The sequence below is a fragment of the Salmo salar genome, chromosome ssa12, assembly GCF_905237065.1.
Source record: "Salmo salar chromosome ssa12, Ssal_v3.1, whole genome shotgun sequence".
Lineage (NCBI taxonomy): Eukaryota > Metazoa > Chordata > Actinopteri > Salmoniformes > Salmonidae > Salmo > Salmo salar.
This window is the reverse complement of record NC_059453.1, coordinates 91,195,134-91,216,425: the sequence shown is the minus strand read 5'-3', so window position 1 is coordinate 91,216,425 and position 21,292 is coordinate 91,195,134. Positions and strand designations below refer to the sequence as shown.

Here is a 21,292-nt window from a genome sequence, read left to right as displayed (position 1 = left end):
GAGGGGAGGCACCAATGAGAACAGTAAATAAATTACAGCCACTACACTGTCTCGCTCTCTTTCTTTTTCTTAGAAAACACACATACACGCGGACGCGCACTCACAGACATACACACACCACGTAAGCAGAGAAATACGTGCAAGAACGAGAGAACCATAACGCACAGTGATGAAATATGCCACATTACGCACAGGGCTTTTAAGGTTAAAATAAGAGATAGCTGGGATCGATAATATAGCCTATCACACCCCTATATTACAGAATAATAAATCGTAATAACCAAAATACCTGTGGCATGCCATGCCACGTAGACCTGTAGCGTTTGCCAACTTTGACACATCTTTATTTGAACGATGGCATGACGCCCGGGCATTAGTCAGCGCGACGCCTCACATTGAAGTGACCAGACCAAAGTACAGCAAACTATGAACTTTACCCCAGTTAGTTATCACTCTTTACTCAATCTATCTGGACAGATATGCTTGATAATGTAAGTAAATATGATGCAATTAATTAGGCCTATTGCTCTGTCGGGAAATGTCCTGCAGAAGGGAGGGAGGGGCGGGTGGATCAGGACAGAGACCATATTGATGTGCATATTGATGTGCAGTATGGTCTCTCTCATGAATATGAACTTAATGGTGATTTTGATGTCTATTCTACTCTAATGTTTTGATCATCTATTTGACCGTGTGAGTCCGTATGTGCGCAGGTGTGTCTGAAATTGATAGTCATTGTGGGCTATTTTTGTGTCTGCAAACATAATTTTGAATTTTGATTACAAAGTTAATGCTTTCAAGTGTTATTCTCTGGGATCAAATGCATCTTGTAAAATAACGGAGGATTTTCTACACACCTTGTATGATATGTATATTTTTTATTCAATTAATTTCACTATGACTGTCTTGTCTTAAGTTATATTGTTATATTTTTACCCAATTGCAAAATGGTGTCAATACACTCATAATACACACATTTGAAGTGATGCAGTTGAACGAACACGTTGGTGGTAAAGGTACAGGTCCCACAAATGTGATTAGGCCATTGCCTAGTTAAATAAGAAATAACAGCAGCCTAGATTACATTTACAAGAGGACATGAATAAAATACTGATTTTGTTCCAAGTTTTCCCGCGTATGTAGGCCAGCAGACCAATAGGGCTGCCTGCCCACTCAATGTACACTAATACCACAAAGAGCCTACACAGTAAGACATTGTTGTACATTTAGAGCAAGAACTTTAGTTAGTTACTGTAATTCTATATTACAGTACTGTAAGTAGCAATACATTACGGGGGCTTAATGGCATTCCACTACAGTGCTGTATATTAACAGCAGCATATTGTGAATTATGGTGCTTTTTTTTTTATTATTCATCAAATAATTTGTATATATATTTTATTTATATCTACAGGGGTCCTAAAATTCAAAATCTAATGGCTTAATGATACATTTTATGACCATCTTAAAACAATTACAAATGTTAGCTTTGTAGATACTGCGATCTAAGGGCTTAGACCTACAGGGGTTTTAAACGATGGTAGATAAACAAGAACATGTGACAGTCATAGCAAGTAAAGAATATTATGTTACCTTTACTGAGAATGTTGTTGTAGTTAAGCTGGCTACTTGCAAGCTTATTTTTGTATTAAAAAAAAATACATGTATTCTAATTAAACTGTTACAACATACATGAATTGTACCTCAGGCCAGTGAAATACAAATAACAAAATAGGTATTGAAACTATTGAAGTATCTATATTAAATACATGTACCAGAAATACTGCCCATCGTTGGCACTCGCTGCCTGTGCTTCTAGTAATGCCCTGTACATTCTATAAATACAGCATGTTGCTGCAGTCAGGTGTCACAGTAACATGCTGTTAATGTGTGTTTCAGTAAAGTTCCTAAAATCTACAGTAATTTACTGGCTTCTGTGCTGCCAGTATTTTACTGTAAATGTACAGTAACCTGCTGGCTTCTGTACTGCCAGTATTTTACTGTAAATGTACAGTAACCTACTGGCTACTGTGCTGCCAGTAATTTACTTAAATATTTAAAAAAATACAGGAAATGTTCTACAGTGTACCATAACCTGGTCAATGACATTCCTAATAACATAAGACAAGACAGTCATAGTGAAATTAATTGAATAAAAAATATACATATCATACAAGGTGTGTAGAAAATCATCCGTTATTTTACAAGATGCATTTCATCCCAGAGAATAACACTTGAAAGCATTAGCTTTGTAATCAAAATTCAAAAGTATGATGTTGGTGGATGAACATAAGTCAGACTAAGTAATCTGTCATTTTAACCCTAGTTGAACCAAAATTGTAGTCCTATAACAATTCACTGGTTTATTTTAAATCACAGTTAGATGTACTTGCCCGTCACCTTGTGGTGAGTTGTGGTTACTACACGAATACAATTACAACAGGCTGGGAAAGGGGAAAGGGAGATACCTAGTCAGTTGTACAACTGAATGCATTCAACTGAAATATGTTTTCCACATTAAAACCCAACCCCTCTGAATCAGGCATCCACCCATAGCTGGCTTACATGCACCACTAGGCTACAGCAGGCCAACAGTGCATATTTTACAGTTACTAATTACAGTAAACAATGGTTTATGTAAGACACAAATAAATTATATTACAAAAAAAACATTTGTTTATTTGATTTTCAATAAGGAACATAGGGGAAAAGTATAATACAGAGATTCACATAACGAAAACAAATGAGGGACACAATCACTCATGTTACAGTATCAAATCAAATGTTATTGGTCACATGCACTTGTTGAGCAGATGTTATTGCAGCTGTAGTGAAATGCTTGTGCTTCTAGTTCCTACAGTGCAGTAATATCTAACAATTTCACAGCAAATACCTAAATACACACAAATCTAAGTAAAGGATATATAAATATATGGACGAGCAATGTCAGAATAATGTCAGAACGACATAGACTAAGATACAGTAGATAGTATAGAATACAGTATATATACACACAGGAGAGCAGCCAATAGGCCCATAAACACAGCAGAGAGGGGAAATACATAGGGTACAATACACTAGACAGGACATGTAGTACGGTAAACATTAGGGAGTCCAGCAGGGCAGGAGTGACAACACCGGCGTGGCACAGGAGACAGCCAACCAGGAGAAAAAGTGGAGCGGTCACAGAGTCAGCAGCCAGGATTATGGTGGCTAGGTCACAGTCAGCAGCCAGGATTATGGTGGCTAGGTCACAGTCAGCAGCCAGGATTATGGTGGCTAGGTCACAGAGTCAGCAGCCAGGATTATGGTGGCTAGGTCACAGTCAGCAGCCAGGATTATGGTGGCTAGGTCACAGAGTCAGCAGCCAGGATTATGGTGGCTAGGTCACAGAGTCAGCAGCCAGGATTATGGTGGCTAGGTCACAGTCAGCAGCCAGGATTATGGTGGCTAGGTCACAGTCAGCAGCCAGGATTATGGTGGCTAGGTCACAGTCAGCAGCCAGGATTATGGTGGCTAGGTCACAGAGTCAGCAGCCAGGATTATGGTGGCTAGGTCACAGTCAGCAGCCAGGATTATGGTGGCTAGGTCACAGAGTCAGCAGCCAGGATTATGGTGGCTAGGTCACAGAGTCAGCTGCCACGGTCAGCATCCAACATTATTTAAATGTAATTCTATGAGGGGGTGCAATTTTTTGTGGAGGGTCACGTGAAAATGTTAATTGTTTACAAAAATATTTGTGAACAATTTAGTTAGCTACCATATGTTATTGTCAAACTGTCAACAGAGTAGCTAGCAAGCAACAAGATATGCCAAATAACAGTCTAAAACCACTTGAGGGCAAAACAAAATCATATTTGACCATTCAGACCAGTAGCATGGCCAGAAATCAGATTGGTATCCGTTTTCAAACCACTTACAAAAGTGTTTTGAAATGTGGCTTGAAATATCTGATTGCATGTGCTTTTTTGGCTGTTCAGACTGCAGGAAAAATAAAACAGATTTGCGTCAGATAATTAACATGAACAAATGCAAACAGGTGCATGCAGCTTCCTCTGCCCAGGCGTTGCTGACGCCCGCCAGATCTTACGCCTGGATAAGTATTTTATATACAATATCAGCTAACCACATCACATGTTATAGTATTCTGTCAGTCAATGTATACAGTTCATGACGTGGCACGCAACCATTGGTTGATGCATGCAACATCTGGGCAGGGGAACGCGAAAGAAACTCAGAAGAATGAGCCGCCATACCTGGGGCCTGTCATAAAGACCTGCCATAAAAATGTGAGTGTAAATGAGCATTTAAACTCCGCCTGGAAAACGCCTCCATTCGCCGTTTATGGTGACAACGCCTTTTATTTGCTGTATGATTTGGAACCATTGGCATTATTAGGACATGGCATGTAAAATATTAATCGATGTTCAATATTGAGTTTATCAATAGATTATTGGGTTTATTTAAGCAATAAGGCACGAGGGGGTATATGGCCAAAATACTACGACGCATCGCGGATACGACGACGCAAGCGGAGGGCTTGGCCAAATACCACAAATTCCAGAGGTGACTTATTGCAATTATAAACTGGTTACCAACGTAATTAGAGCAGGGCTCGTCCCACCCAGTTTATAAAAATAAACATATCCTGCCTTGGTATAGGCTCTACTGCACGCACAACGACACTATATCTATGTACATGGTCACTTAATTTTTATTTATTTTACTTATTTTACTAGGCAGTTAAATTAAGAACAAATTGAATCCCCGAGCTGACAATCTTGCAACCTTTCGGTTACTAGTCCAACGCTCAAACCACTAGTCTACCCTGCCGCCCCAGGTAATGTTTACATACTGCTTTACTCATCTCATATGTATATATTGTATTCTATTCTACTGCATTGTAGTCAATGCTACTCCAACATTGCTCGTCCAAATATTTATATATTTCTTAACTCCATTCTTTTACTTTAGATTCATGTGTATTGTTAGATATTACTGCACTGTTGGAGCTAGGAACACAAGCTTTTCACTAGATGTTGGAACATTGCAGGGACTTGCTTTCAAATCAGCCACAAGAGCATTAGTGAGGTCAGACACTAATGTTGGGAGATTAGGGCCTGGCTCGCAGTCTGCATTCCAATCCATTCAAAAGGTGTTGGATGGGGTTGAGGTCAGGGCTCTGTGCAGGCCAGTCAAGTTCCACCGCATCGATCTCGACAAACCATTTCTGTATGGATCTCGTTTATGCACGGGGGCATTGTCATGCTGACACAGGAAAGTGCCTTCCCCAAAATGTTGCCATAAAGTTGGAAGTGTAACAGTATAGCTTCCGTCCCTCTCCTCGCCCCAACCTGGGCTCGAACCAGGGACCCTCTGCGCACATCAACAACTGACATCCCACAAAGCATCATTACCCATCGCACCACAAAAGCCGCGGCCCTTGCAGCGCAAGGGGAACAACTACTTAAGGTCGCAGAGCGAGTGACGTCACCAATTGAAACGCTATTAGCGCGCACCACCGCTAAGTAACTAGCCATTTCACATCGGTTACAGAAGCACAGAATCGTCTAGAATGTCATTGTATGCTGTAGCATTAAGATTTCCCTTCACTGGAACTAAGGGGCCTAGCCCGAACCATTAAAAAGAGCTCCAGACCATTATTCCTCCACCAAACTTTACAGTTGGCATTGTCACAGGCCGGCTCATAGCCTGTGGCAAAAATAAGAGGACATCGACAACTGGTATAGGCCAATTCAAAACGGTCTTTATTATAAAACAAAACTATTAACTATAAACAAAGAAAAAGGAATGAGGTGTGGAAATGTCATAATGTAAGGTGTATGTAAGGTGCATGAATATGTATCTGTAAACATGACTGAGTGGAAACTAAATACATCTACAAAGGAACAAACAAAACTGGATCATACCTGGAGGAGCAGGGAGAAAGCGATCGCGAGCCAAAAGCTCAGCGAGGAGCCAGACCAGACAGACCAGCAAAGAGGTTAGTGGAGCAGTTGGTTAAATACCCTGAGCCCAGGTGGCTCCAATCACACCAGCTGCAATCACTAACGACCCTCCTCTGCCTGCAGGGGAACCACCCCTGCACTGCAGAGGAGGAGCCGTGACACATTATGCATTGGGGCAGGTAGCATTCTTCTGGCATCTGCCAAACCCAAATTCGTCCGTCGGACTGCCAGATGGGGAAGTGTGATTCATCACTTCAGAGAACGTGTTTCCACTGCTCCAGAGTCCAATGTCGGCGAGCTTTACACCACTCCAGCCAACGTTGGCGTTGCGCACGGTGATCTTAGGCTTGTGTGTTGCTGCTCGGCCCCGGAAACACATTTTATGAAGCATCCGACGAACAGTTATTTTACTGACGTTGCTTCCAGAGGCAGTTTGGAACTTGGTAGCGAGTGTTGCAACAGAGTACAGATGATTTTTATGCGCTACAGCACTCGGCGGTCCCATTCTGCGAGCTTGTGTGGCCTACCACTTCGCGGCTGAGCCATTGTTGCTCCTAGACGTTTCCACTTCACAATAACAGCACTTACAGTTGAACGGGGCACCTTTAGCAGGACAGGTTTTTTTTATGAAGCATCTTTGGCAGCGATTACAGCCTTGAGACTTCTTGGGTATGATGCTACAAGCTTGGCACACCTGTATTTGGGGAGTTTCTCCCATTCTTCTCTGCAGATCCACTCAAACTCTGTCAGGATGGATGGGGAGTGTCGCTGCACAGCCATTTTCCAGTCTCTCCAGAGATGTTAAATCGGGTTCAAGTCCGGGCTCTGGCTGGGCCACTTAAGGACATTCAGAGACTTGTCCTGAAGCCACTTCTGCATTTCAGTATCCAAGATGGTGTAGCAGTTCAGACGTCCTCTACCCTCCTCTTGTCGTGTCCCGTGTATATATATATTTACATATTTTTTCTTCACATATTTTTTCTTCACTTATCTTTATATATATATATATATATATATACATTTATTTTTTTTATTCTAAAAACTCAACCTCAAAGCACTCTCCTGCAACCCGCCTCACCAATTTAAAAAAGAAAGTATTATTTACCTCATCTGAATTCCACAACAGAAGCTAGCAAGAGGTTAGCCATTTTCACTGGCTAACGTTGAAGTTCAGCTAGCCACGGTTAGCTGTCCTCAGCTATCCATTAGCTCGAAAAGCTATTGCCAGTTTTTGTACAGCGCGACTCAGACCAGAGCATACCGGACCTATTCTCTCTCCTTTCCCCGATTTCTACCGCAGGCTCTGGACATTTACACCTGGATCTTGCAGCTAACTAGCTGCTACCTGAGTGACTATTGGCAACGTCGGTCATGGAATTAACACACATTATTACGGAGCTAGCCAGCTAGCCAGCTGAAGAGTTCCGTCAGCCACTCCTGGGCTATTCCTGAGCTAGCCAGCTGAAGTGTCTCCTGGGCTACAACTCACCTATCCTGACCCGTTTTACTGCCGATGCGGAGCCCCATCGGGTCTTCACGACTGGACCACCGACGTTATCTGCCCGAGGGAGTTATCCAACTGGCCCCTCCGTCGCGACGTAACCTGATCGCCCATCTGCGGCCCGCTAATCGTTAGCTGTCTTTTCGGCTGCGATCTGAATAGGTCTATCGGACACTTTTCTTGGGCCACTATAACTAACTATTTTGCCAACTTGGACAGGTCCCCCCCTTCCTTACGGAACCCACAGACGGAAACGCACGAGGTGGCTAAAAACAGACCTCCCTCCCATCTTCCACCAGCTTGCTACCTATGGCCCGGCTAGCTGTCTGAATCTCACTGGACCCTTTGATCACTCGACTAAGCATGCCTCTCCTTAATGTCAATATGCCTTCTCCATTGCTGTTCTGGTTAGTGTTTATTGGCTTATTTCACTGTAGAGCCTCTAGCCCTGCTCATAATACCTTATCCAACCTCTCAGTTCCTCCACCCACACATGCTATGACATCTTCTGGTTTCAATGATGTTTCTAGAGACAATATCTCTCTCATAATCACTAAATGCCTAGGTTTACCTCCTCTGTACTCACATCCCACCATACCTTTGTCTGTACATTATACCTTGAAGCTATTTTATCGCCCCCAGAAACCTGCTCCTTTTTCTCTCTATTCTGGACGTCACAGACGACCAATTCTTATAGCTTTTAGCCGTACCCTCATACTTATTCTTCTCTGCTCCTCTGGGGATGTAGAGGTGAATCCAGGCCCTGCAGTGCCTGGCTCCACTCCTACTCCCCAGGCGCTCTCTTTGATGACTTCTGTAACCGTAATAACCTTGGTTTCATGCATGTTAACATTAGAAGCCTCCTCCCTAAGTTTGTTTTATTCACTGCTTTAGCACACTCTGCCAACCCGGATGTCCTAGCTGTGTCTGAATCTTGGCTTAGGAAGTCCACCAAAAACTCTGAAATCTTCATCCCTAACTACAACTTTTTCAGACAAGATAGAACGACCAAAGGGGGCGGTGTTGCAATCTACTGCAGAGATAGCCTGCAGAGTTCTGTCCTGCTATCCAGGTCTGTACCCAAACAATTTGAACTTCTACTTTTAAAAATCCACCTCTCCAAAAACAAGTCTCTCACCGTTGCCGCCTGCTATAGACCCCCCTCGGCCCCTAGCTGTGCTCTGGACACCATATGTGAACTGATTGCCCCCCATCTATCTTCAGAGCTCGTGCTACTAGGTGACCTAAACTGGGACATGCTTAACACCCCAGTCATCCTACAATCCAAGCTTGATGCCCTCAATCTCACACAAATTATTAATGAACCCACCAGGTACAACCCCAAAGCCGCAAACACTGGCACCCTCATAGATATCCTAACCAACGTGCCCTCTAAATACACCTCTGCTGTTTTCAACCAAGATCTCAGCGATCACTGCCTCATTGCCTGCACCCGTAATGGGTCAGCGGTCAAACGACCTCCACTCATCACTGTCAAACGCTCCCTGAAACATTTCAACGAGCAAGCCTTTCTAATCGACCTGGCCTTGGTATCCTGGAAGGATATTGACCTCATCCCGTCAGTAGAGGATGCCTGGTTATTTTTTTTAAATGCCTTCCTCTCCATCTTAAATAAGCATGCCCCTTTCAAGAAATTTAGAACCAGGAACAGATATAGCCCTTGGTTCTCCCCAGACCTGACTGCCCTTAACCAACACAAAAATATCCTGTGGCGTTCTGCATTAGCATCGAACTGCCCCCGCGATATGCAACTTTTTTAGGGAAGTTAGAAACCAATACACACAGGCAGTTAGAAATGCCAAGGCTAGCTTTTTCAAACAGAAATTCGCTTCGTGCAACTCCAACTCTAAAAAGTTCTGGGACATTGTAAAGTCCATGGAGAATAAGAACACCTCCTCCCAATTGCCCACTGCACTGAGGATAGGAAACTCTGTCACCACCGATAAGCCCACTATAATTGAGAATTTCAATAAGCATTTTTCTACGGCTGGCCATGCTTTCCACCTAACTACCCCTACTGCATTCAACAGCACTGCACCCCCCACAGCTACTCGCCCAAGCCTCCCCCATTTCTCCTTCTCCCAAATCCATTCAGCTGATGTTCTGAAAGAGCTGCAAAATCTGGACCCCTACAAATCGCTGGGCTTGACAATCTGGACCCTTTCTTTCTAAAACTATCTGCCGAAATGATTGCAACCCCTATTACTAGCCTGTTCAACCTCTCTTTCGTGTCGTCTGAGATTCCCATAGATTGGAAAGCAGCTGCTGTCATCCCCCTCTTCAAAGGAGGTGACAGTCTTGACCCAAATTGCTACAGACCTATATCCATCCTACCCTGCCTTTCTAAGGTCTTCGAAAGCCAAGTCAACAAACAGATTACCGACCATTTCGAATCCCACCGCACCCTCTCCGCTATGCAATCTGGTTTCAGAGCTGGTCATGGGTGCACCTCAGCCACGCTCAAGGTCCTAAACGACATCGTAACCGCCATCGATAAGAAACAATACTGTGCTGCCGTATTCATTGACCTGGCTAAAGCTTTTGACTCTGTTAATCACCACATCCTCATCGGCAGACTCAGTAGCCTTGGTTTCTCAAACGATTGCGTCGCCTGGTTCACCAACTACTTCTCTGACAGAGTTCAGTGTGTCAAATCGGAGGGCCTACTGTCTGGACCTCTGGCAGTCTCTATGGGGGTACCACAGGGTTCAATTCTTGGGCCAACTCTTTTCTCTGTATACATAAATGATGTCGCTCTTGCTGCTGGTGAATCTCTGATCCACCTCTACGCAGACGACACCATTCTGTACACTTCTGGCCCTTCTTTGGACACTGTGTTAACAACCCTCCAGACGAGCTTCAATGCCATTCAACTCTCCTTCCGTGGTCTCCAACTGCTCCTAAACACAAGTAAAACTAAATGCATGCTCTTCAACCGATCGCTGCCTGCACCTGCCCGCCTGTCCAGCATCACTTCTCTGGACGGTTCTAACTTAGAATTTGTGGACAACTACAAATACCTAGGTGTCTGGTTAGACTGTAAACTCTCCTTCCAGACTCACATCAATCATCTCCAATCCAAAGTGAAATCTCGAATTGGCTTCCTATTTCGCAACAAAGCATCCTTCACTCATGCTGCCAAACATACCCTCGTAAAACTGACCATCCTACCAATCCTCGACTTCGGCGATGTCATTTACAAAATAGCTTCCAATACCCTACTCAACAAGCTGGATGCAGTCTATCACAGTGCCATCCGTTTTGTCACCAAAGCCCCATATACTACCCACCACTGCGACCTGTACGCTCTCGTTGGCTGGCCTTCGCTTCATATTCGTCGCCAAACACATTGGCTCCAGATCATCTACAAGAACCTGCTAGGTAAAGTCCCCCCTTATCTCCGCTCACTGGTCACCATAGCAGCACCCACCTGTAGCACGCGCTCCAGCAGGTATATCTCTCTGGTCACCCCTAAAGCCAACTCCTCCTTTGGTCGTCTCTCCTTCCAGTTCTCTGCTGCCAATGACTGGAACGAACTACAAAAATCTCTGAAACTGGAAACACTTATCTCCCTCACTAGCTTTAAGCACCAGCTGTCAGAGCAGCTCACAGATCACTGCACCTGTACATAGCCCATCTATAATTTAGCCCAAACTACCACCTCTTCCCCTACTGTATTTATTTATTTTATTTATTTTGCTCCTTTGCACCATATTATTTATATTTTATCTTTGAACTTTCTTCAAACTACAAATCTACCATTCCAGTGTTTTTCTTGCTGTACTTTATTTACTTTGCCACCATGGCATTTTTTTGCCTTTACCGCCTTTACCTCACATCATTTGCTCACATTGTATATAGTCTTATTTTTTTTTCTTCTACTGCATCATTGATTGTATGTTGTTTTACTCCATGTGTAACTCTGTGTTTTTGTATGTTGTCGAACTGCTTTGCTTTATCTTGGCCAGGTCGCAATTGTAAATGAGAACTTGTTCTCAACTTGCCTACCTGGTTAAATAAAGGTGAAATAAAAATAAATAAATAAAATAAAAATAAAATTGTCTTGGCTGTGTGCTTAGGGTTGTTGTCATGTTGGAAGGTGAACCGTCGCCCCAGTATGAGGTCCTGAGCGCTCTGGAGAAGGTTTTCATCAAGCATCTATCTGTACTTTGCTCCATTCAGCTTTCCCTCGACCCTGACTAGTCTCCCAGTCCCTGCGTCTGAAAAACATCCACTCAGCATGATGCTGCCACCACCATGCTTCACCGTAGGGATGGTGCCAGGTTTCCTCCAGACGTGACGCTTGGCATTCAGGCCAAATAGTTCAGTCTTGGTTTCATCAGACCAGAGAATCTTGTTTCTCATGGTCTGAGAGTCTTTAGGTGCCTTTTGGAAAACTCCGAGTGGACTGTCATGTGCCTTTTACTGAGAAGTGGATTCCATCTTGCCACTCTACCATAAAGGCCTGATTGGTGGAGTACTGCAGATGTAACCGATGTGAAATGGCTAGTTAGTTAGCGGTGGTGCGCGCTAATAGCGTTTAAATCAGTGACGTCACTCGCTCTGAGACCTGAAGTGGTTGTTCCCCTTGCGTTGCAAGGGCCGAGGATTTTGTGGCGCGATGGGTAATGATGCTTCGTGGGATGTCAGTTGTTGACGTGCGCAGAGGGTCCCTGGTTCAAGCCCAGGTTGGGGCGAGGAGAGGAAGCTAAACTGTTACACAGAGAGGCGTCTTCTAAAAGGTTCTCCAATCTCCACATAGGAACTTTGGAGCTCTGTCAGTGACCATCGGCTTCTTCGTCACCTCCCTGACCAAAGCCCTTCTCCCTCGATTGTTCAGTTTGGCCGGGCAGCCAGCTCTAGGAAGAGTCTTGGTGGTACTAAATTTCCTCCGTTTAAGAATGATAGAAGCCACTGTGTTTTTGGGGACCTTCAATGCTGCAGAAATGTTTTGGTACCCTTCCTCAGATCTGTACCTCGACACAATCCTGTCTCAGAGGTCTACAGACAATTCCTCTGACCTTATGGCTTGGTTTTTCCACTGACATGCACTGTCAACTGTGGGACATTATATAGAAGGTTTTCCTTCCAAAATCATGTCTAATCAATTGAACTACCGGTGGACTCCAATCAATTTGTAGAAACAGCTTAAGAATGAATAATGTTAATGGAGTTCAATTTTGAGTCTCATAGCAAAGGGTCTGAATACTTAAGGTATTTCAGTTTATTTTTTATAAATTTGCAAAAAATTCTAAAGACCTGTTTTCGGTTTGTCATTATGGGGTATTGTATGTAGACAGATGAGGGGAAAAATGAATTGAACACATTTTAGAATAAGACTGTAACGTAACAAAAATGTGGAAAGTCAAGGGGTCTGAATACTTTCTGAATGCACTGTATATCCCTGCCTGGTTGACTAACATTAGCTAGATAGCTACAAAGGCCAGGGTAAATTAAAAATGATAAACAAGAATGCATACAAGAAATACATGATCAATTATTTACATGAGAAACTAAAAAGGCTATAATTACTCGCTAGGTTACTTGCTACTTTTTTTTTAAATTGTAAAAAAAAATTTGGTTACTTGCTACTTGTCGATGAGATTTTTCCCACCCTGGACCTTGAGTGATTACGTCAACGCTTGCGACAGGATGTGTAGTTCTGTATGATAGCCACATTAGCAGCTAATCAGCATGTTATCATTTGTGGGTAATTACATGTGAATATATTGATAAAAGTTACCTTGTCCGAGAGATTTGCGCGGTTATCAAAACATCACCCCATGGTAAGCCTACACAAAACACAGACATTTCATGAAGTGAAAAAAACAAACAATTGGAACAATTTCGGGGTTTTGCATCTAGGTTTTATGGGTATTATGACTCATACTGTGGTACTCAATACATTATTTTACTCCATTAAATTATTATAAAGTCAACTAGCAAGGGTAATTTTCCTAAATAAAACTTGTGTGACCTGCTTCAGCTGCCCAAAGTGTTGAAAAATATAGACTAGTAAAGTAGTACAAGTAGTGCTATTTTGTTGTAGTGGGAAAGTAGCCTTCAGTGGAATAATAACAGTAGAAGTAATGTAGCTAGTTCAAATGCAATCGTGATCTTAAGCGCAACACATTTGTAACATATTGTACTTATTGGATTCGTACCATTCATACAAATTGCAAAAATTTAGTACACAATTGGATGACATAGTACACAAAAACCGGGGACCCGTTATGACATATTAGAGCCACTTTCAAAACTATTGGCTGAAATTATTTAAAAAATTGTGGAGCGTCACTTTAATGTTGAAGTAATTCACACAAATTATTATTTGTTTTTGTCGCAACTAATCTGAAGAACTGTGAGGTGACGTAAAGCACAGAGATGCGCGAAAATAGTGGCGCTGACACGCAGAAACCGGAGGTGAAGTGTGTCGCGTTTTTGTTTATTTTGTATTTTCTTTAAAGCTTAAGGTTGTCGTTATTTTAGTTTTAGAAGTTATTTTAGTCACTGTATGCTTTCTCTCTGATTTGTCTTGGTTGGGCCTTCATTGCTTCGTGTACCTTCGTCTCACGCGTCGCTGTTTTGAGACGAGAGCGTTTGACAGTCGCTCTCACGGTGAGCCAAGTGGCGTTTGGTTAGCCATCGAGCTAGCTAGCCCTCTAGTTCGCTATTTATCGCTAGCTACCGTTATTAGTAACGGGTAAGTCATTCGGAGGGTGGATGACAAGAGGTAACTAACGTTAGCGAGCAAGCCGCATATCTACATTTCGTCAATGGGCTCATGATAACCCATGATCGTGTTGTAGCGCTAACGTTAGCTAGTTGAATGAGCAGCTGTGAGCTGACACCGGGTTGACGGCTACAGACAGAAGAAAAGGCTAACTTGTTCGCTGCGTATTGTTGTCAGTGTGAGCTGTCCATTTAAACATTGGGGGAACTCAGCACTGCACCAGCAGCTGCTACCAACGCTCACGTTAGCCTGTCTGTGTACAAGCAGTAGCCAACGTTAGCCTGTCTGTGTACAAGCAGTAGCCAACGTTAGCCTGTCTGTGTACAAGCAGTAGCCAACGTTAGCCTGTCTGTGTACAAGCAGTAGCCAACGTTAGCCTGTCTGTGTACAAGCAGTAGCCAACGTTAGCCTGTCTGTGTACAAGCAGTAGCCAACGTCAGCCTGTCTGTGTACAAGCAGTAGCCAACGTCAGCTGCCTTCGACTCGAAACAACCCCCTCGTCAAAAGAAGAAGCTTTCATCTAGAGAAGACTCACTCTTAACGGTAAGCGAGAAGTTTCACATCTTCTACCCAACCACTGACAGATCAGCTATTCTACCTACACAACATTAAACCAAAGTCTTGATCTGAAGCATTTTAGAGGATTCTCAATGAATTGTGAATAACAGCAGCAGGAAACAACAAAACATTACCAATCACTCATTGTTTTGATGTTGGGTAAACAGCACCAACGACAATGCAACAGGATACTTCTTATGGTCTCAGTGTTGAGGAGTAGTGAACTACATGTTATTAAACTAGTAATGTAACTACACTGAACAAAAAAATGTCAACGCAACAATTTTAAAGATTTTACTGACTTACAGTTCATATCAGTCAATTGAAATAAAGTCATTAGGCACTCATCTATGGATTTCACATGACTGGGCAGGGGGCGGGCCTATGCCCTCCCACCCAATGGGGAGCCAGGCCCAGCCAATCAGAATGAGTTTTTCCTCAGACGAGGCTGCATGTGAATAAGCCGGATGTGGAGGTCCTGGGCTGGCGTGGTTTGTGGTTGTGAGACCGGTTGGACATACTGCCAATTTCTCTATAACGATGTTGAAGGCATCTTATGGTAGAGAAATGAACATTACATTCTCTGGCAACAGCTCTGGTGGATATTCCTGCAGTCAGCATGCCAGCATACACCGTTCCTGTACCCAAGAAGGCAAAGATAACTGAACTAAATGACTACCGCCCCGTAGCACTCACTTCTGTCATCATGAAGTGCTTTGAGAGACTAGTCAAGGATCATATCACCTCCACCTTACCGGCCACCCTAGACCCACTCCAGTTTGCATACCGTCCCAACAGGTCCACAGATGACGCAATCGCCATCACACTGCCCACTGTTCTATCCCATCTGGACAAGAGGAATACCTATGTAACAATGTAACAATGCTGTTCATTGACTACAGCTCAGCATTCAACACCATAGTACCCTCCAAGATCATCATCAAGCTGGAGGCCCTGGGTCTCAACCTCTCCCTGTGCAAACTGGGTCGTGGACTTTCTGACGGGCCGCCCCTAGGTGGTGAAGGTAGGAACTGACCCTCAACACAGGGGCTCCACAAGGGTGTGTGCTCAGCCCTCTCCTGTACTCCCTGTTCACCCACGACTGCGTGGTCATGCACGCCTCCAACTCAATCATCAAGTTTGCAGATGACACAACAGTAGTGGGCTTGATCACCAACAACGACGAGACGGCCTACAGGGAGGAGGTGAGGGCCCTCGGAGTGTGGTGTCAGGAAAATAGCCTCACACTCAACGTCAGTTAAACAAATGAGATGATCGTGGACTTCAGGAAACAGCAGAGGGAGAACCCCCCCTATCCACATCGAAGGGACAGCAGCGGAGGAGGTGGAAAGTTTTAAGTTCAGGGGGTACACATCACAGACAAACTGAAATGGTCCACCCACACAGACAGTGTGGTGAACCTCAGGAGGCTGAAGAAATTTGGCTTGTCACCCAAAACCCTGACAAAATTTTACAGGTGCACAATCGAGAGCATCCTGTCGGGCTGCATCACAGCCTGGTACGGCAACTGCACCACCCTAACCGTAAGGCTCTCCAGAGGGTAGTGAGGTCTGCACAAAGCATCACCGTGCGCAAACTACCTGCCCTCCATGACACCTACAGCGCCCGATGTCACAGGAAGGTCAAAAAGATCATCAAGGACAACAACCATCCGAGCCACTGCCTTTTCACACCGCTATCATCCAGAAGGCGAGGTCAGTACAGGTGCATCAAAGCTGGAACCGAGAGACTGAGAAACAGCTTCTATCTCAAGGCCACCAGACTGTTAAACAGCCATCACTAACTCAGAGAGGCTGCTGCCCACATTGAGACCTGATCGCTTGTCACTTTTAATAATGCCACATTTACATATCTTACATTACTCATATCACATGTATATACTGTATTTTATAACATCTACTGCATCTTGCCTATTTTGTTTATTTAACCTTTATTTAACTAGGCAAGTCAGTTAAGAACAAATTCTTATTTTTAATGATGGCCTAGGAACAGTGGGTTAACTGCCTTGTTCAGGGGCAGAACGACAGATTTGTACGTTGTCAGCTCGGGGATTCGATCTTGCAACCTTTCGGTTACTAGTCCAACGCTCTAACCACTAGTCAACGCTGCCGCCCCAATGCCGCTCGCCCATCACTCATCCATATATTTATATGTACATATTCTTATTCCATCCCTTTAGATTTGTGTGTATTAGGTAGTTGTTGGGAATTGTTAGATATTACTGCACTGTTGGAACTGGAAGCACAAGCATTTCGCTGCACTCACATTAACATCTGCTAACCATGTGTATGTGACCAATAAAATGTGATTTGATTTGAATTGCACACTCCCTCAACTTGAGACATCTGTGGCATTGTGTTGTGTGACAAACTGCACATTTTAGAGTGGACTTTTATTGTCCCCAGCACAAGGTGCACCTGTGTAATGGTCATGCTGTTTAATCAGTTTCTTGAAATGCCACACCTGTCAGGTGGATGGATTATCTTGGCAAAGGAAAAATGCTCACTAACATATTTGTACACAATGAGAGAAATAATATTTTTGTGCATAGTGAACATTTCTGGGATGTTTTATTTCAGCTCATGAAACATGGAACCAACACTTGTTATTTTTGTTCAGTGTAAATTTTGTAGTAACTTGGACTTGACTGGTGGTAGTTGAACTAAATTCAAATCTTGGTAGTATTTTCAGTAGTTATTTTTCTTTTCTTTTTGCGGTGAAGCTAACTACTGGAACCACAGACTACTTTGTTCGTGTACAAAATTTACATTTTTACAAGTTTCAAACTGACAGCGACTCGATGCAGTTTACCCACACCAACGCTCTACCCGCTAGGCTACCTGCTGTGTATGCCTGGGTAGATGATGCCAAGTTCTCTAATTCTAAACTGCTGTCAGGTTGTTGTGGAAGGGCTATGTGGTTTTAGAGAATAATCTTGCGCTCTCGCTCTCTCTCATCCACCTCAGCTATTGGACTGGTGTCAGTAGCCTAACTAGTCTTGGGTATATCAACATTAAACTCGAATGGAAATGTGCTATTTCTCTAGATGGACTTACTTTAGCCTGTTTTTTATTTTGAATTGGGGAAAATGATAGAAATGATCCTAAGTTTTGTTCCCTTGATGATTATTTTCTCTAACTGAAGGGTTTACAGACTAGACGACACAGAACACTGAAAGGCCTATAGGTGGAAGTCGTATATACAGTGACACATGTTTGTGTTAATTTGTCTCTCTACTCCAGTACTTTGGATTTGAAATGTTGCAATGACTATGAGGTTATAGTCCAGACTGTCAGGTGTTTAGAAATTACTGGACATTTTGTATATAGTCCCCCCCCCCATTTTAGAGGACCAAAAGTATTGGGACAAATTAATTTGTGTATTAAAGTAGTCAAAAGTTTAGTATTTAGTCCCATATTCCTAGCATGCAACCTCATAGTAATTATATCATTTCAAATCCATAGTGCTGGAGTACAGAGCCAAAATAACACAAAAATGGTTACTGTCCCAATACTTTGGAGCTCACTGTTTATACAGCAGTCAATTAGGCTTTCCCTATCTCTCCATCAGTTTGTCTACCTGAGATCTGCTTCTGTATCTGTTTTTTTCTCACAGCAGCATTAGCAGCATTAGCAGCATTAGCAGCATTAGCAGCAGCATTAGCAGCATTAGCAGCAGCATTAGCAGCATTAGCAGCAGCATTAGCAGTATTAGCAGCAGCATTAGCAGTATTGGCAGCAGCATTAGCAGCAGCATTAGCAGCATTAGCAGCAGCATTAGCAGCATTAGCAGCAGCATTAGCAGTATTGGCGGCAGTATTAGCATCATCGGCAGTATTAGCAGCAGTATTAACAGTAGTATTAGCAGTAGTAGCAGTCAGAGAGTTGCTTTTTCTAGAGCGATTTGAGGAGCTATTTATAGATCTCTGCCTAAGCACAGAGCTGAGATACTACCGCTGCTGCTTCTCTCCTCCTCTCTTTCTCATGCATTCTTGCTCTCCCATCACTTTCTCCCTACTCTGCCCCTGTTCTCTCTCTCTCCTTCTCGCTATCCTCCTTGCTGTCTTTCCCTCCACTGCTTGCTAGATGTGAATAATTGATCAGAACTGGAGGGAAGAGGTGACTGGTTCCATGGTCCTTGGTCCAGGCTTACATTGTGTGCGCGTGTGGTGTTTATTTGGATCCCCATTTAAATAAATACACAAAACATGTAAAATGCAACGATATACAAACAATGCACTGTGTGTGTGTGAAGGAGAGCATAAAGGCAGCAAGACACCCACTGAGACCAGACATGATGGCTTGAGGGAGATGGTGACGGAGTGACGACTGATCCAGTCTATCAGACGAGCCACTAGAGGTCCAAACAAACAGCTGCTGTTCCTTTTTGTTCTTTTTTAGGGGATTGGAAGTTTGTCAGTTTAGAACCACTGTGTGTAAACCCTAGTGTAAACCCTAGTGTAAACCCTAGTGTAAACCCTGCTAATGTCAATATACTAATACATCTGCTGCCATGGTGTACCCGGCCTCGAACTAGCCAGCCTATATGGACAGTACAACACACTGTATTTGTCTACATTCCATTCCTCCAATTTACCTCCATAAGTTCAAACAGTTGAACTTTGTTTGATTCCCTGAAATGACATCTTCAATGACCAAATCGAGGCATTACCAAAAGCCCCAGTTGGTGGTTGAAAGCCAACTAGGCCCATCTCACACCCCTATCTGCAGGTTACGTTATGCCCTGGCCTGCAATGCATAGAACTATTTTCTGCACTTAAACTACTTTTTCACTCTGTGTTTGATAATGGTTGTATGGCTCCCTAATGACAGGGTTTGTTGCAGTCCGGGCATGTTGCGGTGCTGCGGCGTGGGCTTGTTGCGGTGCTGCGGCGTGGGCTTGTTGCGGTGCTGCGGCGTGGGCTTGCTGCGGCGTGGGCTTGTTGCGGTGCGGGCTTGCTGCGGCGCGGGCTTGTTGCGGTGCTGCGGCGTGGGCTTGTTGCAGTGCTGCGGCGTGGGCTTGTTGCAGTGCTGCGGCAGGGGGCTAGTTGCAGTGCTGGCTTGTTGCGGTAAGGGCTTGTTGCAGTGCTGCGGCGTGGGCTTGTTGCGGTGCGGGCTTGTTGCGACGTGGGCTTGTTGCAGTGCGGGCTTGTTGCAGTGCTGCGGCGTGGGCTTGTTGCGGTGCGGCGGTGCGGGCTTGTTGCGGTGCGGGCTTGTTGCGGTGCGGGCTTGTTGCGGCGCGGGCTTGTTGCGGTGCTGCGGCGTGGGCTTGTTGCGGTGCTGCGGCGTGGGCTTGTTGCGGTGCTGCGGCGTGGGCTTGTTGCGGTGCTGCGGCGTGGGCTTGTTGCGGTGCTGCGGCGGGGGCTTGTTGCGGTGCTGCGGCGGGGCTTGTTGCAGTGCGGGCTTGTTGCAGTGCTGTGGTGTGGCTTGTTGCAGTGCAGGCTTGTTGCAGTGCTTGGGCTTGTTGCGGTGCTGCGGCATGGGCTTGTTGCGGTGCTGCGGCATGGGCTTGTTGCAGTGCTGCGGCAGGGGGCTTGTTGCGGTGGTGCGGGCTTGTTGCGGTGGCGGGGCTTGTTGCAGTGCTGCGGTGGGGGCTTGTTGCAGTGCTTGGGCTTGTTGCAGTGCTGCGGCAGGGGGCTTGTTGCGGTGCGGGCTTGTTGCAGTGGTGTGGCGTGGGCTTGTTGCCTTGCAGTGGGCTTGTTGCGGTGCTGCGGCGGGGGCTTGTTGCGGTGCTGCGGCGGGGGCTTGTTGCAGTGCTGCGGTGTGGCTTGTTATAGTGCAGGCTTGTTGCAGTGCTTGGGCTTGTTGAGGTGCTGCGGCGTGGGCTTGTTGCAGTGCTGCGGCGGGGGCTTGTTGCAGTGCGGGCTTGTTGCAGTGCTGTGGCTTGTTGCAGTGCAGGCTTGTTGCAGTGCTTGGGCTTGTTGAGGTGCTGCGGCAGGGAGCTTGTTGCGGTGCTGGCTTGTTGCAGTGGTGCGGCGTGGGCTTGTTGCAGTGCTGCGGGCGTGGGCTTGTTGCGGTGCGGGCTTGTTGCGGTGCTGCGGTGCGGGCTTGTTGCGGTGCGGGCTTGTTGCAGTGCGGGGTTGTTGCAGTGCTGCGGCGTGGGCTTGTTGCAGAGGGCTTGTTCGTCTTTAGGGAATGATCTTTTCCCCCACTAATCAGGTGTCTTGCTTGTTTTTCTAGCATTCAGTTTGTTTTTATCAGAGCGGGAGGGAGGGAGATGTCTCTGCTGTGCTTCATTCAGAAAAAGAAGTGGGCAGTCGGTGTCCTTCCTTCATCTTGTTTACAAAACCCTCGCAGCGATATAGAAAAGAGTAGTTACGAAGTGTACAGCTCGCGAGGACAGTGGCTGACAGTGGTCCCAGACACTAAAATAACCTTCAGCCACCAGTAGCTAGTTAGCTGACAGTGGAGGATGGAATCTCCTCTCTCTTATTCCAACTAGTTTACTGTGACTTCCACAGCAGCAGCTACAGTAGAACAGAGCTTTACC

At 44.8% G+C, this 21,292-nt stretch overlaps 1 protein-coding gene across 9 annotated transcripts in view; it reads left to right on the top strand.

The window, feature by feature from the left end:
* The first annotated feature begins 13,830 nt into the window (after window positions 1-13,830).
* LOC106566126 (R3H domain-containing protein 2) overlaps window positions 13,831-21,292 on the top strand; it is an 89,869-nt gene continuing 82,407 nt past the window's right edge. For 4 of the 9 annotated variants that reach the window (XM_045691918.1, XM_014133977.2, XM_045691913.1 and 1 more), the window contains exon 1: window positions 13,832-14,767. The gene's annotated coding sequence lies outside the window, so the exon portion shown is untranslated. Of the gene's footprint in view, window positions 14,768-21,292 lie in introns of all 9 variants that reach the window. The other 5 variants (XM_045691920.1, XM_045691917.1, XM_045691915.1 and 2 more) reach the window with 2 other exon arrangements.